Source organism: Pristiophorus japonicus, chromosome 1, assembly GCF_044704955.1.
Source record: "Pristiophorus japonicus isolate sPriJap1 chromosome 1, sPriJap1.hap1, whole genome shotgun sequence".
Taxonomy (NCBI): Eukaryota; Metazoa; Chordata; class Chondrichthyes; family Pristiophoridae; genus Pristiophorus; species Pristiophorus japonicus.
In genome coordinates this window covers 348914549-348933627 of record NC_091977.1, presented here as the reverse complement: position 1 = coordinate 348933627, position 19079 = coordinate 348914549, and the positions used below count along the sequence as shown (strand labels likewise).

General features: G+C 48.8%; 1 protein-coding gene and 1 long non-coding RNA gene across 2 annotated transcripts in view; one reads left to right on the top strand and one right to left on the bottom strand.

Annotated features, from left to right (window-relative positions):
* pou6f2 (POU class 6 homeobox 2) overlaps nucleotides 1-19079 on the top strand; it is an 868195-nt gene that overhangs the window by 236858 nt on the left and 612258 nt on the right. The window lies entirely within an intron of this gene.
* Nucleotides 1-19079, bottom strand: part of LOC139259020 (uncharacterized) — a 38282-nt gene that overhangs the window by 16935 nt on the left and 2268 nt on the right. The window contains exon 2 of the long non-coding RNA XR_011592384.1: nucleotides 4835-5013. This is a non-coding gene — a long non-coding RNA (uncharacterized lncRNA). The remainder of the gene's footprint in view (nucleotides 1-4834; nucleotides 5014-19079) is intronic.

The window sequence follows — 19079 nt, the reverse complement described above, 5'->3', positions numbered from 1 at the left end:
GCGGGGCGGGGGGGAGCGGGTGTCGGGTCGGTGCGGGGGGGAGGGGGAGCGGGTCTCGGGTCTCGGGTCGGGGAGCGGGTGTCGGGGCGGGGAGCGGGTGTCGGGTCGGGTCTGGTCGGCGGGGGGGGGGGCGGGGGAGCGGGTGTCGGGTCTCGGGTCGGGTCGGGGCGGGGGGGAGCGGGTGTCGGGTCGGTGCGGGGGGGGGGGAGCGGGTGTCGGGTCTCGGGTCGGGGAGCGGGTGTCGGGGCGGGGAGCGGGTGTCGGGTCGGGTCTGGTCGGCGGGGGGGGGGGCGGGGGAGCGGGTGTCGGGTCTCGGGTCGGGTCGGGGCGGGGGGGAGCGGGTGTCGGGTCGGTGCGGGGGGGGGGGGAGCGGGTGTCGGGTCTCGGGTCGGGGAGCGGGTGTCGGGGCGGGGAGCGGGTGTCGGGTCGGGTCTGGTCGGCGGGGGAGCGAGTGTCGGGTCTCGGGTCGGGTCGGGACGGGGGGGAGCGGGTGTCGGGTCGGTGCGGGGGGGGGGAGCGGGTGTCAGGTCTCGGGTCGGTGCGGGGGCCGGGGCGGGGAGCGGGTGTCGTGTCGGGTCTGGTCGGCGGGGGGTGGGCGGGGGAGCGGGTGTCGGGTCTCGGGTCGGGTCGGGGGGGGGGAGCGGGTGTCGGGTCTCGGGTCGGTGCGGGGGCCGGGGCGGGGAGCGGGTGTCGTGTCGGGTCTGGTCGGCGGGGGGTGGGCGGGGGAGCGGGTGTCGGGTCTCGGGTCGGGTCGGGGGGGGGGGAGCGGGTGTCGGGTCTCGGATCGGTGCGGGGGTCGGGGCGGGGAGCGGGTGTCGGGTCGGGTCTGGTCGGCGGGTGTTGGGCGGCGGAGCGGGTCTCGGGTCGGGTCGGGGCGGGGGGGAGCGGGTGTCGGGTCAGTGCGGGGGGGGGGAGCGGGTGTCGGGTCTCGGGTCGGGGAGCGGGTGTCGGGTCGGGTCTGGTCGGCGGGGGGAGAGCGAGTATCGGGTCTGGTCGGGCGGGGAGCAGGAGCTGGCCGTGGGAGGAGCCTCATTCCTGCAGCCCCAGTGAGGCCATTGGGCCAGGGCTAGGGGCTGCGTGCTTCGGGCCCCTCCCACACAGTTCGGCGCCTGGAGCTACTGCACTTGCGTGCCGACTGTAGCGTGCATGTGCAGAGGTCCCGGCACTATTTTCAGCGCAGGGACCTGGCTCCCCCCCCCCCCCCCCCCCCCACAGCTCGTGCTGCCTGCGCCGAGTGCCACAGGACCTGTAAGTAGGTGGAGAATACTGATGATTTTTTTAGGTGCCGTTTTAGGCGCGAAAAACAGGCGCCCAGCTCGGAGGGGCGCCCGTTTTTTTTCTTGTGGAAACTTGGGCCCTATGTGTTGGAGGTCAAGGGTTTGGGAGGTGCTGTTGAAGAAGCCTTGGTGAGTTGCTGCAGTGCATCTTGTAGATGGTACATACTGCATCCACGGTGTGCCAGTGGTGGAGGGAGTGAAAGTTTAAGGTGTTGGATGCGGTGCCAATCAAGTGGGCTGCTTTGTCCTGGATGGTGTCAAGCTTTGTGAGTATAGGTCAAGCTGGACTCATCCAGATAAGTGTAGAGTATTTTGCTGTGTGCAGTGCGCTCAACCATTACATGGAGTGAATCGAATTGGCTGAAAATTGGCTTCTGTGATGGTGGAGAGTTCAGGAGGAGGCAGATATGAATATTCAACTCGGCACTTCTGGCTGAAGAATGTTGCAAACGCTTCAGCCTTGTCTTTTGCACTCACGTGCTGAGCTCTTTCATCATTGAGGATGGGATATTCCTGGAGCCTCTTCTCAGTAGTTCACAACTGGATGTGGCAGGACTGCAGAGCTTTGATCTGATTCATTGATTGTGGGATCACTTAGCTCTGTCTATAACATGCTCCTTCCGCCATTTAACATGCATGTAGTCGATGTTGCAGGTTCCCAGGTTGGCACCTCATTTTTAGGGACACCTGGTGTTGCTCCTGACATACTCTTCGACATTCCTCATTGAACCAGGGTTGGTTCCCTGGCTTGATGGTAATGATAGAGTGAGGGATATGCCGTGCTCTGAGGTTAACAATTGTGGTGAAATACAATTCTGCTGCTGCTGATGGATCATAGCGCCTCATGGATGCCCAGTTTTGAACTGCTAGATCTGTTCTCAATCTATCCCATTCAACATTGTAGTAATGCTACACAACATGATGGAGGATGTCCTCAGTGTGAAGATGGGATTTTGTCTCCACAAGGACTGTGCAGTAATCACTGCTGCCAATGCTGTCATGGACAGATGCACACATTGCAATCAGGGAGGAGGTGTGTGAAATATTAGATTAAATAAATATAGTGAGAGAGGAAGTATTAAGAGGTTTGCAGCTTTGAAAGTGGATAAATCCCCAGGCCCGGATGAAATGTATCCCAGGCTGTTAAGAGAAGCAAAAGAGGAAATAGCAGAGGCTCTGACCATCATTTTCCAATCCTCTCTAGTGCCGGAGGACTGGAGAACTGCTAATGTGGTACCTTTGTTTAAAAAGGGAGAAAGGGATAGACCGAGTAATTATAGGTCAGTCAGCCTAACCTCAGTGGTGGGGCAAGTATTAGAAACATTTCTGAGGGACAGGATACATCTTAATTTAGAAAGACACAGATTAATCAAGGGTAGTCAGCATGGATTTGTTAAGGGAAGAACGTGTCTGACTAACTTGATTCCATTTTTTGAGGAGGTAACAAGGAGGGTCGATGAGGTTAGTGCATTTGATGTAATGTATATGGATTTTAGCAAGGTCTTTGATAAGGTCCCACATGGCAGACTAGTCATGAAAGTAAAAGCTCATGGAATCCAAGGCAAAGTGGCAAGTTGGATCCAAAATTGGCTCAGAGGCAGGAAGCAAAGGATAATGTTTGACAGGAATTTTTATGACTGGAAAGCTGTTTGCAGTGGGGTTCCGCAGAGGTCAGTACTAGGTCCCTTGCTTTTTGTGGTATATAGCAATACTTTAAACTTGAATGTAGGAGGTATGATTAAGAAGTTTGCAGCTGATACAAAAATTGGCTGTGTGGTTGATAATTAAGAAGAAAGCTGCAGATTGTGGGAAGAATATCATTGAACTGGTCAGGTGGGCAGAACAGTGACAAATGCAATTCAATCCTGAGAAGTGCGAGGTAATGCATTTGGGAAGGTCTAACACGGCAAGGAATATATAATAAATGGTAGTACACTGAGAAGTATCGAGGAACAAAGGGACCATGGAGTGCATGTCCACAGATCCCTGAAGGTAGTAGGTCAGGTAGATAAAGTAGTTAAGAAGGCATTCGGAATACTTGCCTTTATTAGCCGAGGCATAGAATGGAAGAGCAGAGTGGTTATGCTTGAACTGTATAAAACACTAGTTAGGCCACAGCTAGGTTACTGCGTGCAGTTCTGATCACCACGTTACAGGAAAGACGTGATTGCACTCAAGTGGGTACAGAGGAGATTTACAAGTATGTTGCCTGGACTGGAGAATTTTAGCTATGAGGAAAGATTGGATAGGCTGGGATTGTTTTATTTGGAATAGAGGAGGCTGAGGGTAGACCTTATTGAGGTTTATAAAATTATAAGGAGTCTAGTTAGAGTGGATAGGTAGGACAAATCAAATAGGCAAAGGTAGCTTTGAGGAAGAGTTCATAGAGTTTATGTGGGATGGTTTCTTAGAACAATATGCTGTTGCTCAACCAGGAAGTGGACTATTTTACATCTGGTAATGTGTATTGCGACTGGATTAATTAATGATCTCATAGTAAAGCATCCTCGAGGGAAGAGTGATCATAGCATGATAGAATTTCAAATTCAGTTTGAGGGTGAAAAAGCTAGGTCTCAAACCAATGTCCTGAATTACAAAGGTATGAATGCTGGACTGGGAAAATAGATTAAAGGGTAAAACGGTAGATAAGCAGTGGGAAACATTAAGGAGATATTTCATAATTCTCAGCAAAGATATATGGCAGTGAGAAAGAATGGGCTCAATTTTCCTCATAAATTTGTGCCGTTTTTTTGGCGCGCGTCGTTTTTTTTTGGTATTTATTTTTTTCAAAGTTTCCCCTTGCAATCGGTGCCGGCATAACTGACTTGGTTACGATTTTTCTAGGCCGTTTTTTTTACGTCATGAGGGACGTTCCCTCATGTCTGCGCTGGTTTTTTCAATTGTTCACAGTTTGGCCAACATTTTTTTCTTTTAGGTCAGCGTATCTGGCCACTCCCGTAAAACCTCTGGTGAGTTAAGAAAACCAGTGCACATTGACAAATCTGCGCTGAAAAACGGCATTGTTTTTAAATCGAAGATTTTGGAAGGAGTCAAGAACACTGCCAAAATCAATAATAAACGTCAACTTTTTTTTACCTGTCAACTTGGAAGTGTAAATTTGTTGGATTTCAGAAGTTTTCTCATTTTTTAACTCACTCACACGCCATCAGTTAATGCAGGGCGGGAGGGTCATAGCTTTGTCCAGCACAATCGGCTCCGTGCCCGGACACATGGGCTCAGGGTTTGGCTACAAACCAAGCCGTGGGGGGCGGGGGTGAGGGGGTGCGGGGAGAAGAGCGAGAGAGAGAGCAAGGTGCCGATCGGAAGGCTTGGAGCCCGGGGAGGGGGAGGGAGAGAGAGAAGTCACAGGACTACAATTAAGGAGGGTGGGAGGTGGGGTGGAGGAAGAGAGTAGAAGTCACAAGACCTTGGGTGTGGTCCATCCATACGGACCTGGAGAGATACAACTGTGAACCTGTGCTGCCTGCTTTCCTGCCGTTTTGAGCTTCTTTCAAAGGTTAAATTTAAGTATGGGGGCAATACTGATAATGCCATACCTTGTGCGAGCCTTCTGCATCATGGTGCTACGTAGGAGACAATTGATTTGACTTCATCGCATCAGGAACATCAGAGCCCGTAGGGTGCTGGGCAGGAGGCCATACCCACCTCGGGTATATCGAGACAGGCGTTCGTACCTCCACCTGAGTGCTGCAGACTGTGTCAGAAGGTTGAGTTTCTGCAAAGAAGTTGAAAGAGAGATCTATGAATTGGTCAAAGCAGACCAAAGCAGTACAGCAGGTGGTGAAGAAGGCACACGGTATGTTGGCCTTCATAGTTAGGGGATTTGAGTATAGGAGCAGGGAGGTCTTACTGCAGTTGTACAGGGCCTTGGTGAGGTCTCACCTGGAATATTGTGTTCAGTTTTAGTCTCCTAATCTGAGGAAGAACATTCTTGCTATTGAGGGAGTGCAGCGAAGGTTCACCAGACCGATTCCCGGAATGGCGGGACTGACATATGAGGAGAGACTGGATCAACTGGGCCTTTATACACTGGAGTTTAGAAGGATGAGAGGGGATCTCATAGAAACAGATAAGATTCTGATGGGACTGGACAGGTTAGATGCGGGAAGAATGCTCCCGATGATGGGGAAGTCCAGAACCAGGGGACACAGTCTTAGTATAAGGGGTATACCATTTAGGACTGAGATGAGGAGAAACTTCTTCACTCAGAGAGTTGTTAACCTGTGGAATTTCCTACCGCAGAGAGTTGTTGATGCCAGTTCATTGGATATATTCAAGAGGGGGTCAGATATGGCCCTTACAGATAAAGGGATCAAGGGGTATGGAGAGACAGCAGGAAAGGGGTACTGAGGGAATGATCAGCCATGATCTTATTGAATTGTGGTGCAGGCTCGAAGGGAAGAAAGGCCTACTCCTGCACCTATTTTCTATGTTTCTATGTTTCCATGACCTGCAACCTAGAAGCATCAGGAGGATTGCTTTGTCAGTTGAACTGAAGGTTACAGCTGCACTTTCACTCTATGCCTCCAGATCATTTCAAGCTACACTGGGGATGTGTGCGCCATCTCTCAACATGCAACACATGTCTCCATTCGGCAGGTCATGGCTGCACTGTACGAGCGTAGGGATGACTTCATAAAGTTCCCCATGACTGCCCAAGCAATCCATGACAGGGCTGTGGGCTTCTTCAGGATTGCTGGCTTCCCAAAGGTACAAGGCTGCATTGATTGTACCCACATCGCTTTGTGAGCACCTTTGAAGGATTCCGAGATGTACAGGAACAGAAACGGCTTTCACTCCATTAATATGCAGCTCGTGTGTGACGACATGCATATCATGTCAGTCGATGCAAGATACCCTGGCAGCACCCATGATGTGTTCATCCTACACGACAGCGTTATATCTGCCATATTTCAGCAGCAGCAGCCAGAAGGGCACAGCTGGCTACTGGGAGACAAAGGGTACGGCCTCACCATCTGGCTCATAACGCCCCTACACATAACCTGGATGGAAGCTGACCGTCAATACAACATGTCGCACATTACGACGCGCAGCATCATTGAGAGGACCATTGGCATATTGAAACAACGTTTCCGATGCCTGGACCATTCCGGAGGCTACTTGCAATACTCCCCTGAGATTGTTAGTCAGTTCACTGTTGTGTGCTGCACGCTGCATAACTTAGCCATCATGAGGCAGCAGCACCAGGTAGTGGAAGATCCACATGCAATGATAGTGGCTGATGATAATGATGTGGAAGATGCAGGTGACGAGCAGCAGGAGGAGGAGGAGGTCGAGGATAAGGAAGCAATGCAAGTGCCTGAGGCCGGAGCACCTTGGCGGAGGAGGGCGGGCCATCGTGCCCCTTTAACGATTGCTTGAGCCTTGTGCTTTACTGATGCCTGAGGGCTCAGCGACAACTGTTCCACATGGACATGTTTACTGTTTGGAGCTGTTCCGTAATGTTGTGTTGTGTTAATGGAACATGATTCAGTTTTAATGTAAAATATATTTTATTCAAAAGTTTACAGTGTACTTAACTTTAATAAAATTATTCTTGTATCAAACTTTATTTTAATATCACTCTTTAAGATCACTTAAAAACTTTAAGATCACTTATAAGCTTGTAAATTTACATAACTTACAAAAAGCTTTTAATTTGAAAACAGTTACAACAGTAACAATAATAATAACAACAACAACAGCAACAGAAGCAGCAAAGAAAGGCTGCACCCATCTCTCTTCCCCCTTAGTCTAAGACTGCCCGCTGCACTTGGTCTTGGACAGTCCACCACTCCTGCCCGCAGGCGATAGTGCAGTGTTTCTGGGCTTGGTACCAAGCTTATTCTTCCTAACATCTTGGGTACTGCGCAACTCTTGAGGGTGGGGGGCTTCAGCGTCAGGCGGCAAGTTGGAGGTCCCAGGGGGCAAGTTGGAGGGCCCGGCTTTGGGCTCTTCAGAGTCTGGTGTGGTGATTGGAGTGGGAGTGACAGTTGATTCTATCAATGGACGCGGGGTCTGGGCGTGTTCCCTTATTGCAGCAGCTAACTCCAACATGCCGTCCCTCATGCGCCCTGACAGTGTCTCCGACCTAAAACATTCCCTCCCTCATGTTGAGCAAAACTGTGTGAACTACCTGCAACATTCCCTCTCTCATGGTCAGTGACGTGGTTTGCACTACCTCTGACATTCCCTCCCTCATGCCCACTATTCCCTCACTGTTGGTCCCAGATATTATTCCCATTTCTTATATCATTGCTGTTACTTCACCCGACAGTCCCGCTACCTCATCACTCACCCCACTGATGGCGTCCAGGAGTGATCGGATAAGGTCAATGCTCTCCGCACTCAATTACATCATCTGAACCACATCTGTTAAATCCTGCGCCTTAGGAGAGCGGGTCGAGCTCTCCTTCCCCTCGCACCCCAACACTGAGACCCACAGCCTGGGATGGTGAGGCCCTGGGTGTGCCTCACTGCACCACACCACTGGGACAGGCAACCTCGGACTGTGGGGCCCTGGGTGTGCCTCGCTGCACCACATCACTGGGACAGGCAACCTCGGAAGGTGGGGCTCTGGGTGTGTCTCACTGCAGCCCACCACTGGGACCCGCAACCTCGGAAGGTGGGGCCCTGGGTGTACCTCGCTGCACCCCACCACTGGAACCTCGGAAGGTGTGAAACCATGGAATGTCCCACCAACACTCAAACCACTCGTCACGGAAGGGGCTGTCACCTCCATGAACGCCACCTCTTCCAAAGTCAGTACAAGAGTGGAAGCTTCATCCAGCTCCATCCCCTCTCCCTCCCCCTCCCCCTCACACCCATATTCTTGGTCTGGAGGGTTGGATTGGAAGATGTTCTCCTCTTCAGGCTCATCCTCGTCTGAATCTTCTTCTGCATTGTCAGGGTTGGCCTCAAGTTCTGCAAAAAATAACAGAACAGTCAAATAGTTAGCAGCAGAGGAGGGGGCAGGGTGGGTGCATGAGTAGGCTCACATATCACAGACCAGGCGGTAGGCTGATTTGAAGGACCATGATGAATTTGCAGGACTCACCCTCTCCCTCGAGTGTGGGCCCAGCTTGTGCAGTACTGATTACTTTTCTCCAGGCAGGACCCATCAAAGCAGCAAACCTCTCTTTCAAGGGTGTCAGTGGGTGCAGATTTGCCGGGCCTCCTCCTGTTCGAGTTCTTTCCCTTTTATTATTTGCCACCTTCCTCTGCAAAGATGAAAATGCAACTTTTTAGAGAAGGTGCCTTTCTGTTGGGTGGGACATATACAGCTGGTCACATTTACAATTGCAATTGCAATTCCATTGAATAAATGAAAATATTACTTACACTAACTACTTGACCAAGATCCTGCTATTTCTTTTTACACTGGCCTCCAGATCTCGTGGTGGTCACTGCTGCACAGTATTCTTCTGCGACTTGGTTCCAGCGTATCTTCATTTCTTTGGGTGAACTTTTATGTGTCCAGCTCCTGCCAACTGTTCTCAATCACAGTAACTCGTGCCTCCACTTCTTCCTGCAAGAAATTCTTGGTCCTTGCACTGCATTGCATCTTGTATTGCTCCAACCGCGATTTTCCCAATGGTCTCACAGCACTCCTTCTCACACATGCAACTTTAAAAATGGCCGATTTCCAAATCTGAGCTGTACTGAGCATGCGCGTCAAAAACGTAACTTTTTTTCCCGCGCTTTTGCAGAAGCTGCGGCTTCATTTTTCGGCGCTGACAGCAGGCTCCACCCACCGAAGCGACTGGACACGCTGCGCAGCGCTAAATTAGAATTATACATCGGGAAAACTTTGGTAAAATATTTCTGCCGCATTTCTGGCCTAGAAAAACGGGCGTAACTCTGGCAATACGTCAGAAAACGGGCTTGGGGAAAATTGAGCCCTATGACTCTAAGTGAAGGATGAAGCATCCATGGCTAACTAAGGAAGTAAAGGATGGTATCAAATTGAAAACAAAAGCATTCAATGTTGCGAAGAAGAGTGGAAGGCCAGAGGATTGAGAAATTTTTAGGAGGCAGCAAAGGACGACGAAAAAAATAATAAAGAGAGAGAAGATAGTTTATGAGAGTAAACTAGCAAGAAATATAAAAACAGACAGTAAGAGTTTCTAGAGCTTATAAAAATGAAGAGAGTAGTTAAAGTAAACATTGGTTCCCGAGAGGATGAGACTGGGGAATTAATAATGGGAAACAGGGAAATGGCAGAGACTTTGAACAAATATTTTGTATGAGTCTTCATGGTAGAAGAAACTAAAAGCATCCCAATAATTGATAATCAAGGGGTTACTTGGAGGGGGGAACATAAAAAAACCACTATCGCTAGAGAAAAATTACTAGGCAAACTAATGGGACTAAAGGTGGACAAATCCCCTGGACCTGCTGGCTTGCATCCTCGGGTCTTAAAAGAAGTGGCTGCAGAGATAGTGGTTGTAATCTACCAAAATTTCCTGAATTCTGGAGAGGTCCCAGCAGATTGGAAAACAGCAAATGTAATGCCCCTATTTAAGAAAGAAAGGAGACAGAAAGCAGGAAACTATAGACCAGTTAGCCTAACATCTGTCATTGGGAAAATGCTGTAGTTCATTATGAGGGAAGTAGTCGCAGGACATTTAGAAAATTATAATTCAGTCAAGCAGAATCAGCATGGTTTTATGAAAGGGAAATTATGTTTGACAAATTTGCTGGAGTTCTCTGAGGATGTAACAAGCAGGGTGGATCAAGGGGAATCAGTAGATGTCATGTATTTGGATTTCCAAAAGGCATTTGATAAGGTGCCATATAAAAAGTGACTGCACAAGATAAGAGCTCACATGGTTGGGGGTAATATATTAGCATGGATAGAGGATTGGCTAACAGAAAACAGAGAGTCGGGATAAATGGGTCATTTTCAGGTTGCCACACTGTAACTAGTGGGATGCCACAGATGTTATGAATGCAACCCTATGTAACCAGCATTCTACCGCCACCAGAGGGCATATCTGTTGGAGTCCCAAGGGATACCAGCATCCCTTGGGAGCACTGTAAAAAGCAGGCCTTCCATGCTGTACCAACACTCTGGAGTTAGAATAAAGAGACTAAGGTCACACTTACTCACGTCTAGAGTACTTAATCACATTACTTTATTATGCACGTAACAACTGACGATGAGATAATGAACCATCATGCGAAAATGCAGAGAACTGTTGGTATCCTGGAGAAATTCTCAGAAGGGGACGATTGGGAGACCTTCGTGGAGTGACTCGACCAATACTTTGTGGCCAAGCTGGAAGAGAATTAGAACGCTGCCAAACGAAGGGCGATCCTCCTCACCATCTGCGGGGCAACAACCTATGGCCCCATGAAGAATCTTCTTGCTCCAGTGGAACCAACAACCAAGTCGTATGAAGAACTGTGTATGTGGTCTGGGATCCAAAGGAGAACGTTCTGATGGCAAGGTATCGATTTTACACATGTCAATAGTCTGAAGGCCAGGATGTGGCGAGCTACGTCGCCGAACTAAGGCGCCTTGCAGGACATTGTGAATTTGATGGATTCCTGGATTCCTGGAGCAAATGCTAAGAGACTGTTTTGTGCTTGGCATTGGCCATTAGGTTATCCTTCGCAAACTATTGACTGTTGACACACCGAACCTGAGCAAAGCCATAACGATAGCCCAAGCATTTATGTCCACCAGCGATAACACCAAACAAATTTTGCAGCATAAAGATGTTTTCGGCAAGTACTATACACAAAATAACATCATTTTCAGGTAGAAATACATATGGCAGAACTTACAAGCCTACAGCTGCACGACCTCAGATGACCCAGAGTCCACCATCAAGCGTTAATGCGAGGCAGTTAACATCTTGTTGGCGCTGCGGAGGTGATCATCGAGCCCATCAATGCCGCTTCAAACACTATGCGTGCAAAGGCTGTGGAACAATGGGACACCTCCAGGGAATGTGCAGACGAGCTGCAAACCTTGCAAACCACCATGTTGCAGAGGAAGACCAATCCATGGTGGATCAAACTGAACTAGAGACTCAAACCGAAGAGGCAGAAGTGTACGGGGTACACATCTTCACCACGAAATGTCCACCGATCATGTGAAAAGTTGAACTGAACGGAATTCCAGTATCCATGGAATTAGACAGGGGTGCGAGTCAGTCCATCATGAGCAAAAAGGCCTTCGACAGGCTGTGGTGCAACAAGGCACACAGGCCCAAGCTGAGCTCCATTCACACCAAGCTGAGGACTGACACTAAAGAGCTGATCCCTGTAATTGGCAGCGCAGCAGCAAAAGTCTCTTATGATGGAGCAGTGCACGAACTACCACGATGGATAGTACCAGGAGATGGCCCCACACTGTTCGGCAGAAGCTGGCTGGGAAAAATTCGCTGGAACTGGGACGACATCCGAGCACTTTCATCCGTTTATGACGCCTCATGTGCCCAGGTTCTGAGCAAGTTTCCATCGCTGTTTGAGCCAGGCATTGGAAGTTTCTCGAGGGCGAAGGTGCAGATCCACTTGATTCCCGGTACACGATCCATCCACCACAAGGCACGCCGGTGCCATATATGATGCGAGAGAAAGTAGAGATCGAGCTAGACAGGCTACAATGAGAGGGCATCATCATGCTGGAGGAGGTCAACGAGTGGGCCAGTCTGATTGTTGCGGTTCTCAAGGGCGATGGCACGGTCAGAATTTGTGGGGACGATAAAGTAACGATTAACCATTTTTCGCTGCAGGTCCAGTACCCGCTACCCAAGGCAGATGACCTATTTGTGACGCTGGCAGGAGGGAAGACATAGAAACATAGACATAGAAAATAGGTGCAGGAGTAGGACATTCGGCCCTTCGAGCCTGCACCACCATTCAATAAGATCATGGCTGATCATTCCCTCAGTACCCCTTTCCTGCTTTCTCTCCATACCCCTTGATCCCCTTAGCCGTAAGGGCCATATCTAAATCCCTCTTGAATATATCCAATGAACTGGCATCAACAACTCTCTGCAGCAGGGAATTCCACAGGTCAACAACTCTCTGAGTGAAGAAGTTTCTCCTCATCTCAGTCCTAAATGGCCTACCCCTTATCCTAAGACTGTGTCCCCTGGTTCTGGATTTCCCCAACATCGGGAACATTCTACCCGCATCTAACCTGTCCCATCCCGTCAGAATCTTATATGTTTCTATGAGATCCCCACTCATCATTCTAAACTCCAGTGTATAAAGGCCCAGCCATCCCTGGAATCAGTCTGGTGAACCTTCGCTGCACTCGCTCAATAGCAAGAACTTCCTTCCTCAGATTAGGAGACCAAAACTGAACACAATATTCCAGTTGAGGCCTCACCAAAGCCCTGTACAACTGCAGTAAGACCTCCCTGCTCCAATACTCAAATCCTTTAACTATGAAGGCCAACATACCATTTGCCTTCTTCACCGCCTGCTGTACCTGTATGCCAACTTTCAATGACTGATGAACCATGACACCCATGTCTCGTTGCACCTCCCTTTTCCTAATCTGCCGCCATTCAGATAATATTCTGTCTTCGCGTTTTTGCCCCAAAGTGGATAACCTCACATTTATCTACCTTATACTGCATCTGCCATGCACTTGCCCACTCACCTAACCTGCCCAAGTCACCCTGCAGCCTCTTAGCGTCCCGCTCACAGCTCACACCGCCACCCAGTTCAGTGTCATCTGCAAACTTGGAGATATTACACTAAATTCCTTCATCCAAATCATTGATGTATATTGTAAATAGCTCGGCTCCCAGCACTGAGCCCTGCGGCACTCCACTAGTCACTGCCTGCTATTCTGAAAAGGACCCGTTTATCCCAACTCTCACCAATTTGGACCTGACCTCGGCCTACATGATGCAGGAGTTGGCGGAACCTTCGAAAGGCCTCCCTTGCATCAACACGCACAAAGATCTGTTCATCTACAATAGATGCCCGTTTGGGATTCGATCGGCCGCGGCTATTTTTCAAAGGAACATGGAGAGTCTGCTAACAGCGGTTTTCCAGGGCGACATACTGGTCACAGGTCGGGACACCATCGAACACTTGAGGAACCTAGAAGAGGTTCTAAGTCGGATAGATTGTGTGGGACTCAGGTTGAAACGCTCGGAGTGTGTTTTCCTGGCGCCAATGGTTGAGTTCTTAGGGAGAAGCATCGCGGCAGACGGCATCAGACCCACCGACGCCAAGACGGAGGCCATCAAGAATGCACCGAGACCACAGAACGTGCTGGAGCTGCGGTCATTCCTGGGACTCCTCAATTATTTTGGTAATTTCCTACCCGGTTTAAGCACCTTGCTGGAACCTCGACATGTGTTGCTACGCAAGGGAGATGACTGGGTATGGGGGAAATCACAAGAGACAGCTTTTGAGAAAGCCCGAAATCTGTTATGTTCCAACAAACTGCTTGTCTTGTATGATCCTTGTAAATGTTTAGTGCTAGCTTGCGATGCGTCTTCTTACGGGGTCGGGTGTGTGTTACAACAAGCAAACGAATCGGGAACATTGCAACCGGGCGCTTATGCATCCAGGAGCTTGTCCAAGGTTGAAAGGGCCGACAGCATAATTGAAAAAGAAGCTCTGGCATGCATTTACAGGGTAAAAAAAATGCATCAGTATCTGTTTGGGCTTAAGTTCGAGTTAGAAACTGACCATAAGCTGCTCATATCGCTATTCTCAGAGAGCAAAGGTATCAATACCAATGCCTCTGCTCGCATCCAAAGATGGGCGCTCACGCTGTCTGCATATAACTATGTAATTCGCCACAGGCCAGGCACAGAGAACTGTGCTGATGCCCTCAGTCGGCTACCATTGCCCACCACTGGGGTGGAAATGGTACAGCCTGCAGACTTGCTCTTGTTGATGGATGCATTTGAAAATGAAAAGTCACCCGTTACGGCCCGCCAGATCAGGACCTGGACCAGCCAGGATCCTTTACTGTCCCTTGTAAGAAACTGTATCCTCCATGGGAACTGGTCCAGCATCCCAGCGGAGAAGCATGAAGAGATCAAGCCGTGCAAGCAGCGCAAAGATGAAATGTCCATACAGGCGGTCTGTCTTTTGTGGGGTAATCGCGTGGTTTTGCCCAAGAAAGGCAGGGAAACGTTCATAAGCGACCTACACAGTACCCACCCAGGCATAATAATGATGAAAGCTGTAGCCAGATCCCAAGTGTGGTGGCCCGGCATCGACTCAGATTTGGAGTCTTGCGTGTGCCAATGCAACACTTGTTCTCAACTGAACAATGCATCCAGGGAGGCACCGCTAAGTTTGTGGTCATGGCCCTCCAAACCGTGGTCTAGGATCCACATTGACTTCGCTAGCCCGTTTCTCAGCAAAATGTTCTTGGTTGTTGTGGATGCTCATTCTAAGTGGATTGAATGTGTAATAACGTCTGTAAGCACATCCACTGCCACCATCGAAAACCTACAAGCCATGTTTTCCACGCACGGCCTGCCTGACGTCTTTGTCAGCGACAACGCGCCGTGCTTCACCAGCGCTGAAATAAAGAAATTCATAGAAACATAGAAAATAGGTGCAGAAGTAGGCCATTCGAGCCTGCACCGCCATTCAATAAGATCATGGCTGATCATTCCCTCAGTACCCCTTTCATGCTTTCTCTCCATACCCCTTGATCCCCTTAGCCGTAAGGGCCATATCTAACTCCCTCTTGAATATATTCAATGAACTCGCATCAACAACTCTCTGCCGCAGGGAATTTCATAAGTTAACAACTCTCTGAGTGAAGAAGTTTCTCCTCATCTCAGTCCTAAATGGCCTACCCCTTATCCTAAGACTGTGTCCCCTGGTTCTGGACTTCCCCAACACCGGGAACATTCTTCCTGCATCTAAGCTGTCCAGTCCCGTCAGAACCTTATAAGTTTCTATGAGATCCCCTTTCATCCTTCTAAACTCCAGTGTATAAAGGCCCAGTTGATCCAGTCCCTCCTCATATGACAGTCCAGCCATCCCTGGAATCAGTCTGGTGAACCTTCGCTGCACTCCCTCAATAGCAAGAACGTCCTTCCTCAGATTAGGAGACCAAACCTGAACACAATATTCCAGGTGAGGTCTCACTCAGGCCCTGTACAACTGCAGTAAGGCCTCCCTGCTCCTATACTCAAATCCCCTAACTATGAAGGCCAACATACCATTTGCCTTCTTCACCGCCTGCTGTACCTGCATGCCCACTTTCAGTGACTGATGTACCATGACACCCAGGTCTTATTGCGCCTCCCCTTTTCCTAATCTGCCGCCATCCAGATAATATTCTGCCTTCGTGTTTTTGCCTCCAAAATGGATAACCTCACATTTATCCACATTATACTGCATCTGCCATGCATTTGCCCATTCATGACCCGCAATGGAATCAAGCACGTCACATCTGCCCCGTTCAAGCCCGCGTCCAACAGCCAAGCAGAACTGGCAGTCCAAACCATCAAGCAAAGCTTGAAACGCATGTCGGAAGGCTTCCTGCAGACCCACCTGTCCTGAGTCCTGTTCAGCTACCGCACCAGACCCCACTCGCTCACCAGGGTTCCCCCAGCCGAGCTGCTCATGAAAACGTCGCTCAAAACAAAGCTTTCTCTCATCCACCCTGATCTCCATGATCACGTTGAGGGCAGGCGGCATCAACAAAGCATGTAGAAACATAGAAACATAGAAAATAGGTGCAGGAGTAGGCCATTCGGCTCTTCGAGCCTGCACCACCATGCAATAAGATCATGGCTGATCATTCACCTCAGTACCCCATTCCTGCTTTCTCTCCATACCCCTTGATCCCTTTAGCCCTAAGGACCATATCTAACTCCCTCTTGAATATATCCAATGAACTGGCCTCAACAACTCTACGGTAGGGAATTCCACAGGTTAACAACTCTCTGAGTGAAGAAGTTTCTCCTCATCTCAGTCCTAAATGGCTTACCCCTTATCCTTAGACTGTGTCCCCTGGTCCTGGACTTCCCAACATCAGGAACATTCTTCCTGCATCTAACCTGTCCAGTCCCGTCAGAATTTTAAATGATTCTATGATACCCCTCTCATCCTTCTAAACTCCAGTGAATACAGGCTCAGTCGATCCAATCTCTCCTCATATGTCAGTCCCGCCATCCCGGGAATCAGTTTGGTGAATCTTCACTGCACTCGCTCAATAGCAAGAACTTCCTTCCTCAGATTAGGAGACCAAAACTGAACACAATATTCCAGGTGAGGCCTCACCAAGGCCCTGTACAACTGCAGTAAGACCTCCCTGCTGCTATACTCAAATCCCCTAGCTATGAAGGCCAACATACCCTTTGCCTTCTTTACCGCCTGCTGTACCTGCATGCCAACTTTCAATGACTGATGCACCATGACACCCAAGTCTCGTTGCACCTCCCCTTTTCCTAATCTGCCACCATTCAGATAATATTCTGCCTTCGTGTCTTTGCCCCCAAAATGGATAACCTCACATTTATCCACATTATATTGCATCTGCCATGCATTGGCCCACTCACCTAACCTGTCCAAGTCACCTTAGTATCCTCCTCACAGCACACATTGCCACCCAGCTTAGTGTCATCTGCAAACTTGGAGATATTACATTCAATTCCTTCATCTAAATCATTAATGTACAATGTAAATAGCTGGGGTCCCAGCACTGAGCTCTGCGGCACCCCACTAGTCACTGCCTGCCATTCTGAAAAGGACCCGTTTATCTCGACTCTCTGCTTCCTGTCTGCCAATCAGTTCTCTATCCACGTCAATACATTACCCCCAACTTTGTACACCAATCTCTTGTGTGGGACCTTGTCAAAAGCCTTTTGAAAGTCCAAATACACCACATCCCACTGGTTCTCCCCTGTCCACTCTACTAGTTACATCCTCAAAAAATTCTAAAAGATTTGTCAAGCATGATTTCCCTTCATAGATCCATGCTGACTTGGACCAATCCTGTCACTGCTTTCAAATGCGCTGCGATTTCATCTTTAGTCATTGATTCCAACATTTTCCCCAACACTGATGTCAGGCTAACCGGTCTATAATTACCTGTTTTCTCTCTCCCTCCTTTTTAAAAAGTGGTGTTACATTAGCTACCCTCCAGTCCATAGGAACTGATCCAGAGTCGATCGACTGTTGGAAAATGATCACCAATGCATCCACTTCCTTAAGTACTTTGGGATGCAGACTATCAGGCCCCGGGGATTATTTGGCCTTCAATCCCATCAATTTCCCTAACACAATTTCCCGCCTTATAAGAATATCCTTCAGTTCCTCCTTCTCACTGGACCCTCGGTCCCTAGTACTTCCGGAAGGTTATTTGTGTCTTCCTTCGTGAAGACAGAACCAAAGTATTTGTTCAACTGCTCTGCCATTTCTTTGTTCCCCATTATTACTTCACCTGAATCTAACTGCAAGGGACCTACATTTGTCTTCACTAATCTTTTTCTCTTCACATATCTATGGAATCTTTTCCAGTCAGTTTTTATGTTCCCGGCAAGCTTTCTCTCATACTCTATTTTCCCCCTCCTAATTAAACCCTTTGTCCTCCTCTGCTGAATTTTAAATTTCTCCCAGTCCTCAGGTTTGCTGTATTTTCTGGCCAATTTATATGCCTCTTCCTTGGATTTAACACTATCCTTAATTTCTCTTGTTAGTCACGGTTGAGCCACCTTCCCCGTTTTATTTTTACTGCAGACAGGGATGTACAATTGTTGAAGCTCATCCATGTGATCTTTAAATGTCTGCCATTGCCTATCCACCGTCAACCCTTTAAGTAGCATTCGTTTGTCTATTCTAGCCATTTCACGTCTCATACCATCGAAGTTACCTTTCCTTAAATTCAAGACCCTAGTCTCAGAATTATTCTACCCTATTATGGTCACTCTTCCCCAAGGGGCCTCACACAACAAGATTGCTAATTAGTCCTTTCTCATTACACATCACCCAGTCTAGGATGGCCAGCCCTCTAGTTGGTTCCTCGACATATTGGTCTAGAAAACCATCCCTAATACACTCCAGGAAATCCTCCTCCACCGTATTACTATCAGTTTGGTTAGCCCAATCTATTTGTAGATTAAAGTCGCCCATGATAACTGCTGTACCTTTATTGCACGCATCCCTAATTTCTTGTTTGATGCTGTTCCCAACCTCACTACTACTGTTGGATGATCTGTACACAACTCCCATTAGCGTTTTCCTGCCTTTGGTATTCCGCAGCTCCACCCATACTGATTCCACATCATCCAAGCTAACGACCTTCCTTACTATTGCGTTAATTTCCTCTTTAACCAACAACGTTAAGTTCCTCTTTAACCAACAAAGCTCCTTTTCCTTTCTGTCTATCCTTCCTGAATGTTGAATACCCCTGGATGTTGAGTTCCCAGCCTTGGTCACCCTGGAGCCATGTCTCCGTGATGCCAATTATCGAGCAAATTTGTCACGCGATATTGAAGTCAATGACCTTGTATTTGTACTCAACTATAGCCAAAAAAGGGAGTAAGGTGTTTCAGGTCAAACTCGCAAATGGACTAACTTGCAGAAAGCATTTGGACCAAACCAAACTGTGATTCACAGACAGCCACGAGCAACCTGAAGAGGACACCATCAACTTTGACCCTCCGACATACACACAAGTGGCAACCGACATCATGGTTGACCAACAAGCTGAACCCATCATCCCCAGCAGCCCAGCAAGGCCAGCTGCGCAGCAGCCCAACAAAGAACCAACCAACTCACCTGCACCTGCATTTATTCCGAGACGATCGACTTGGGAGCGAAAAGCCC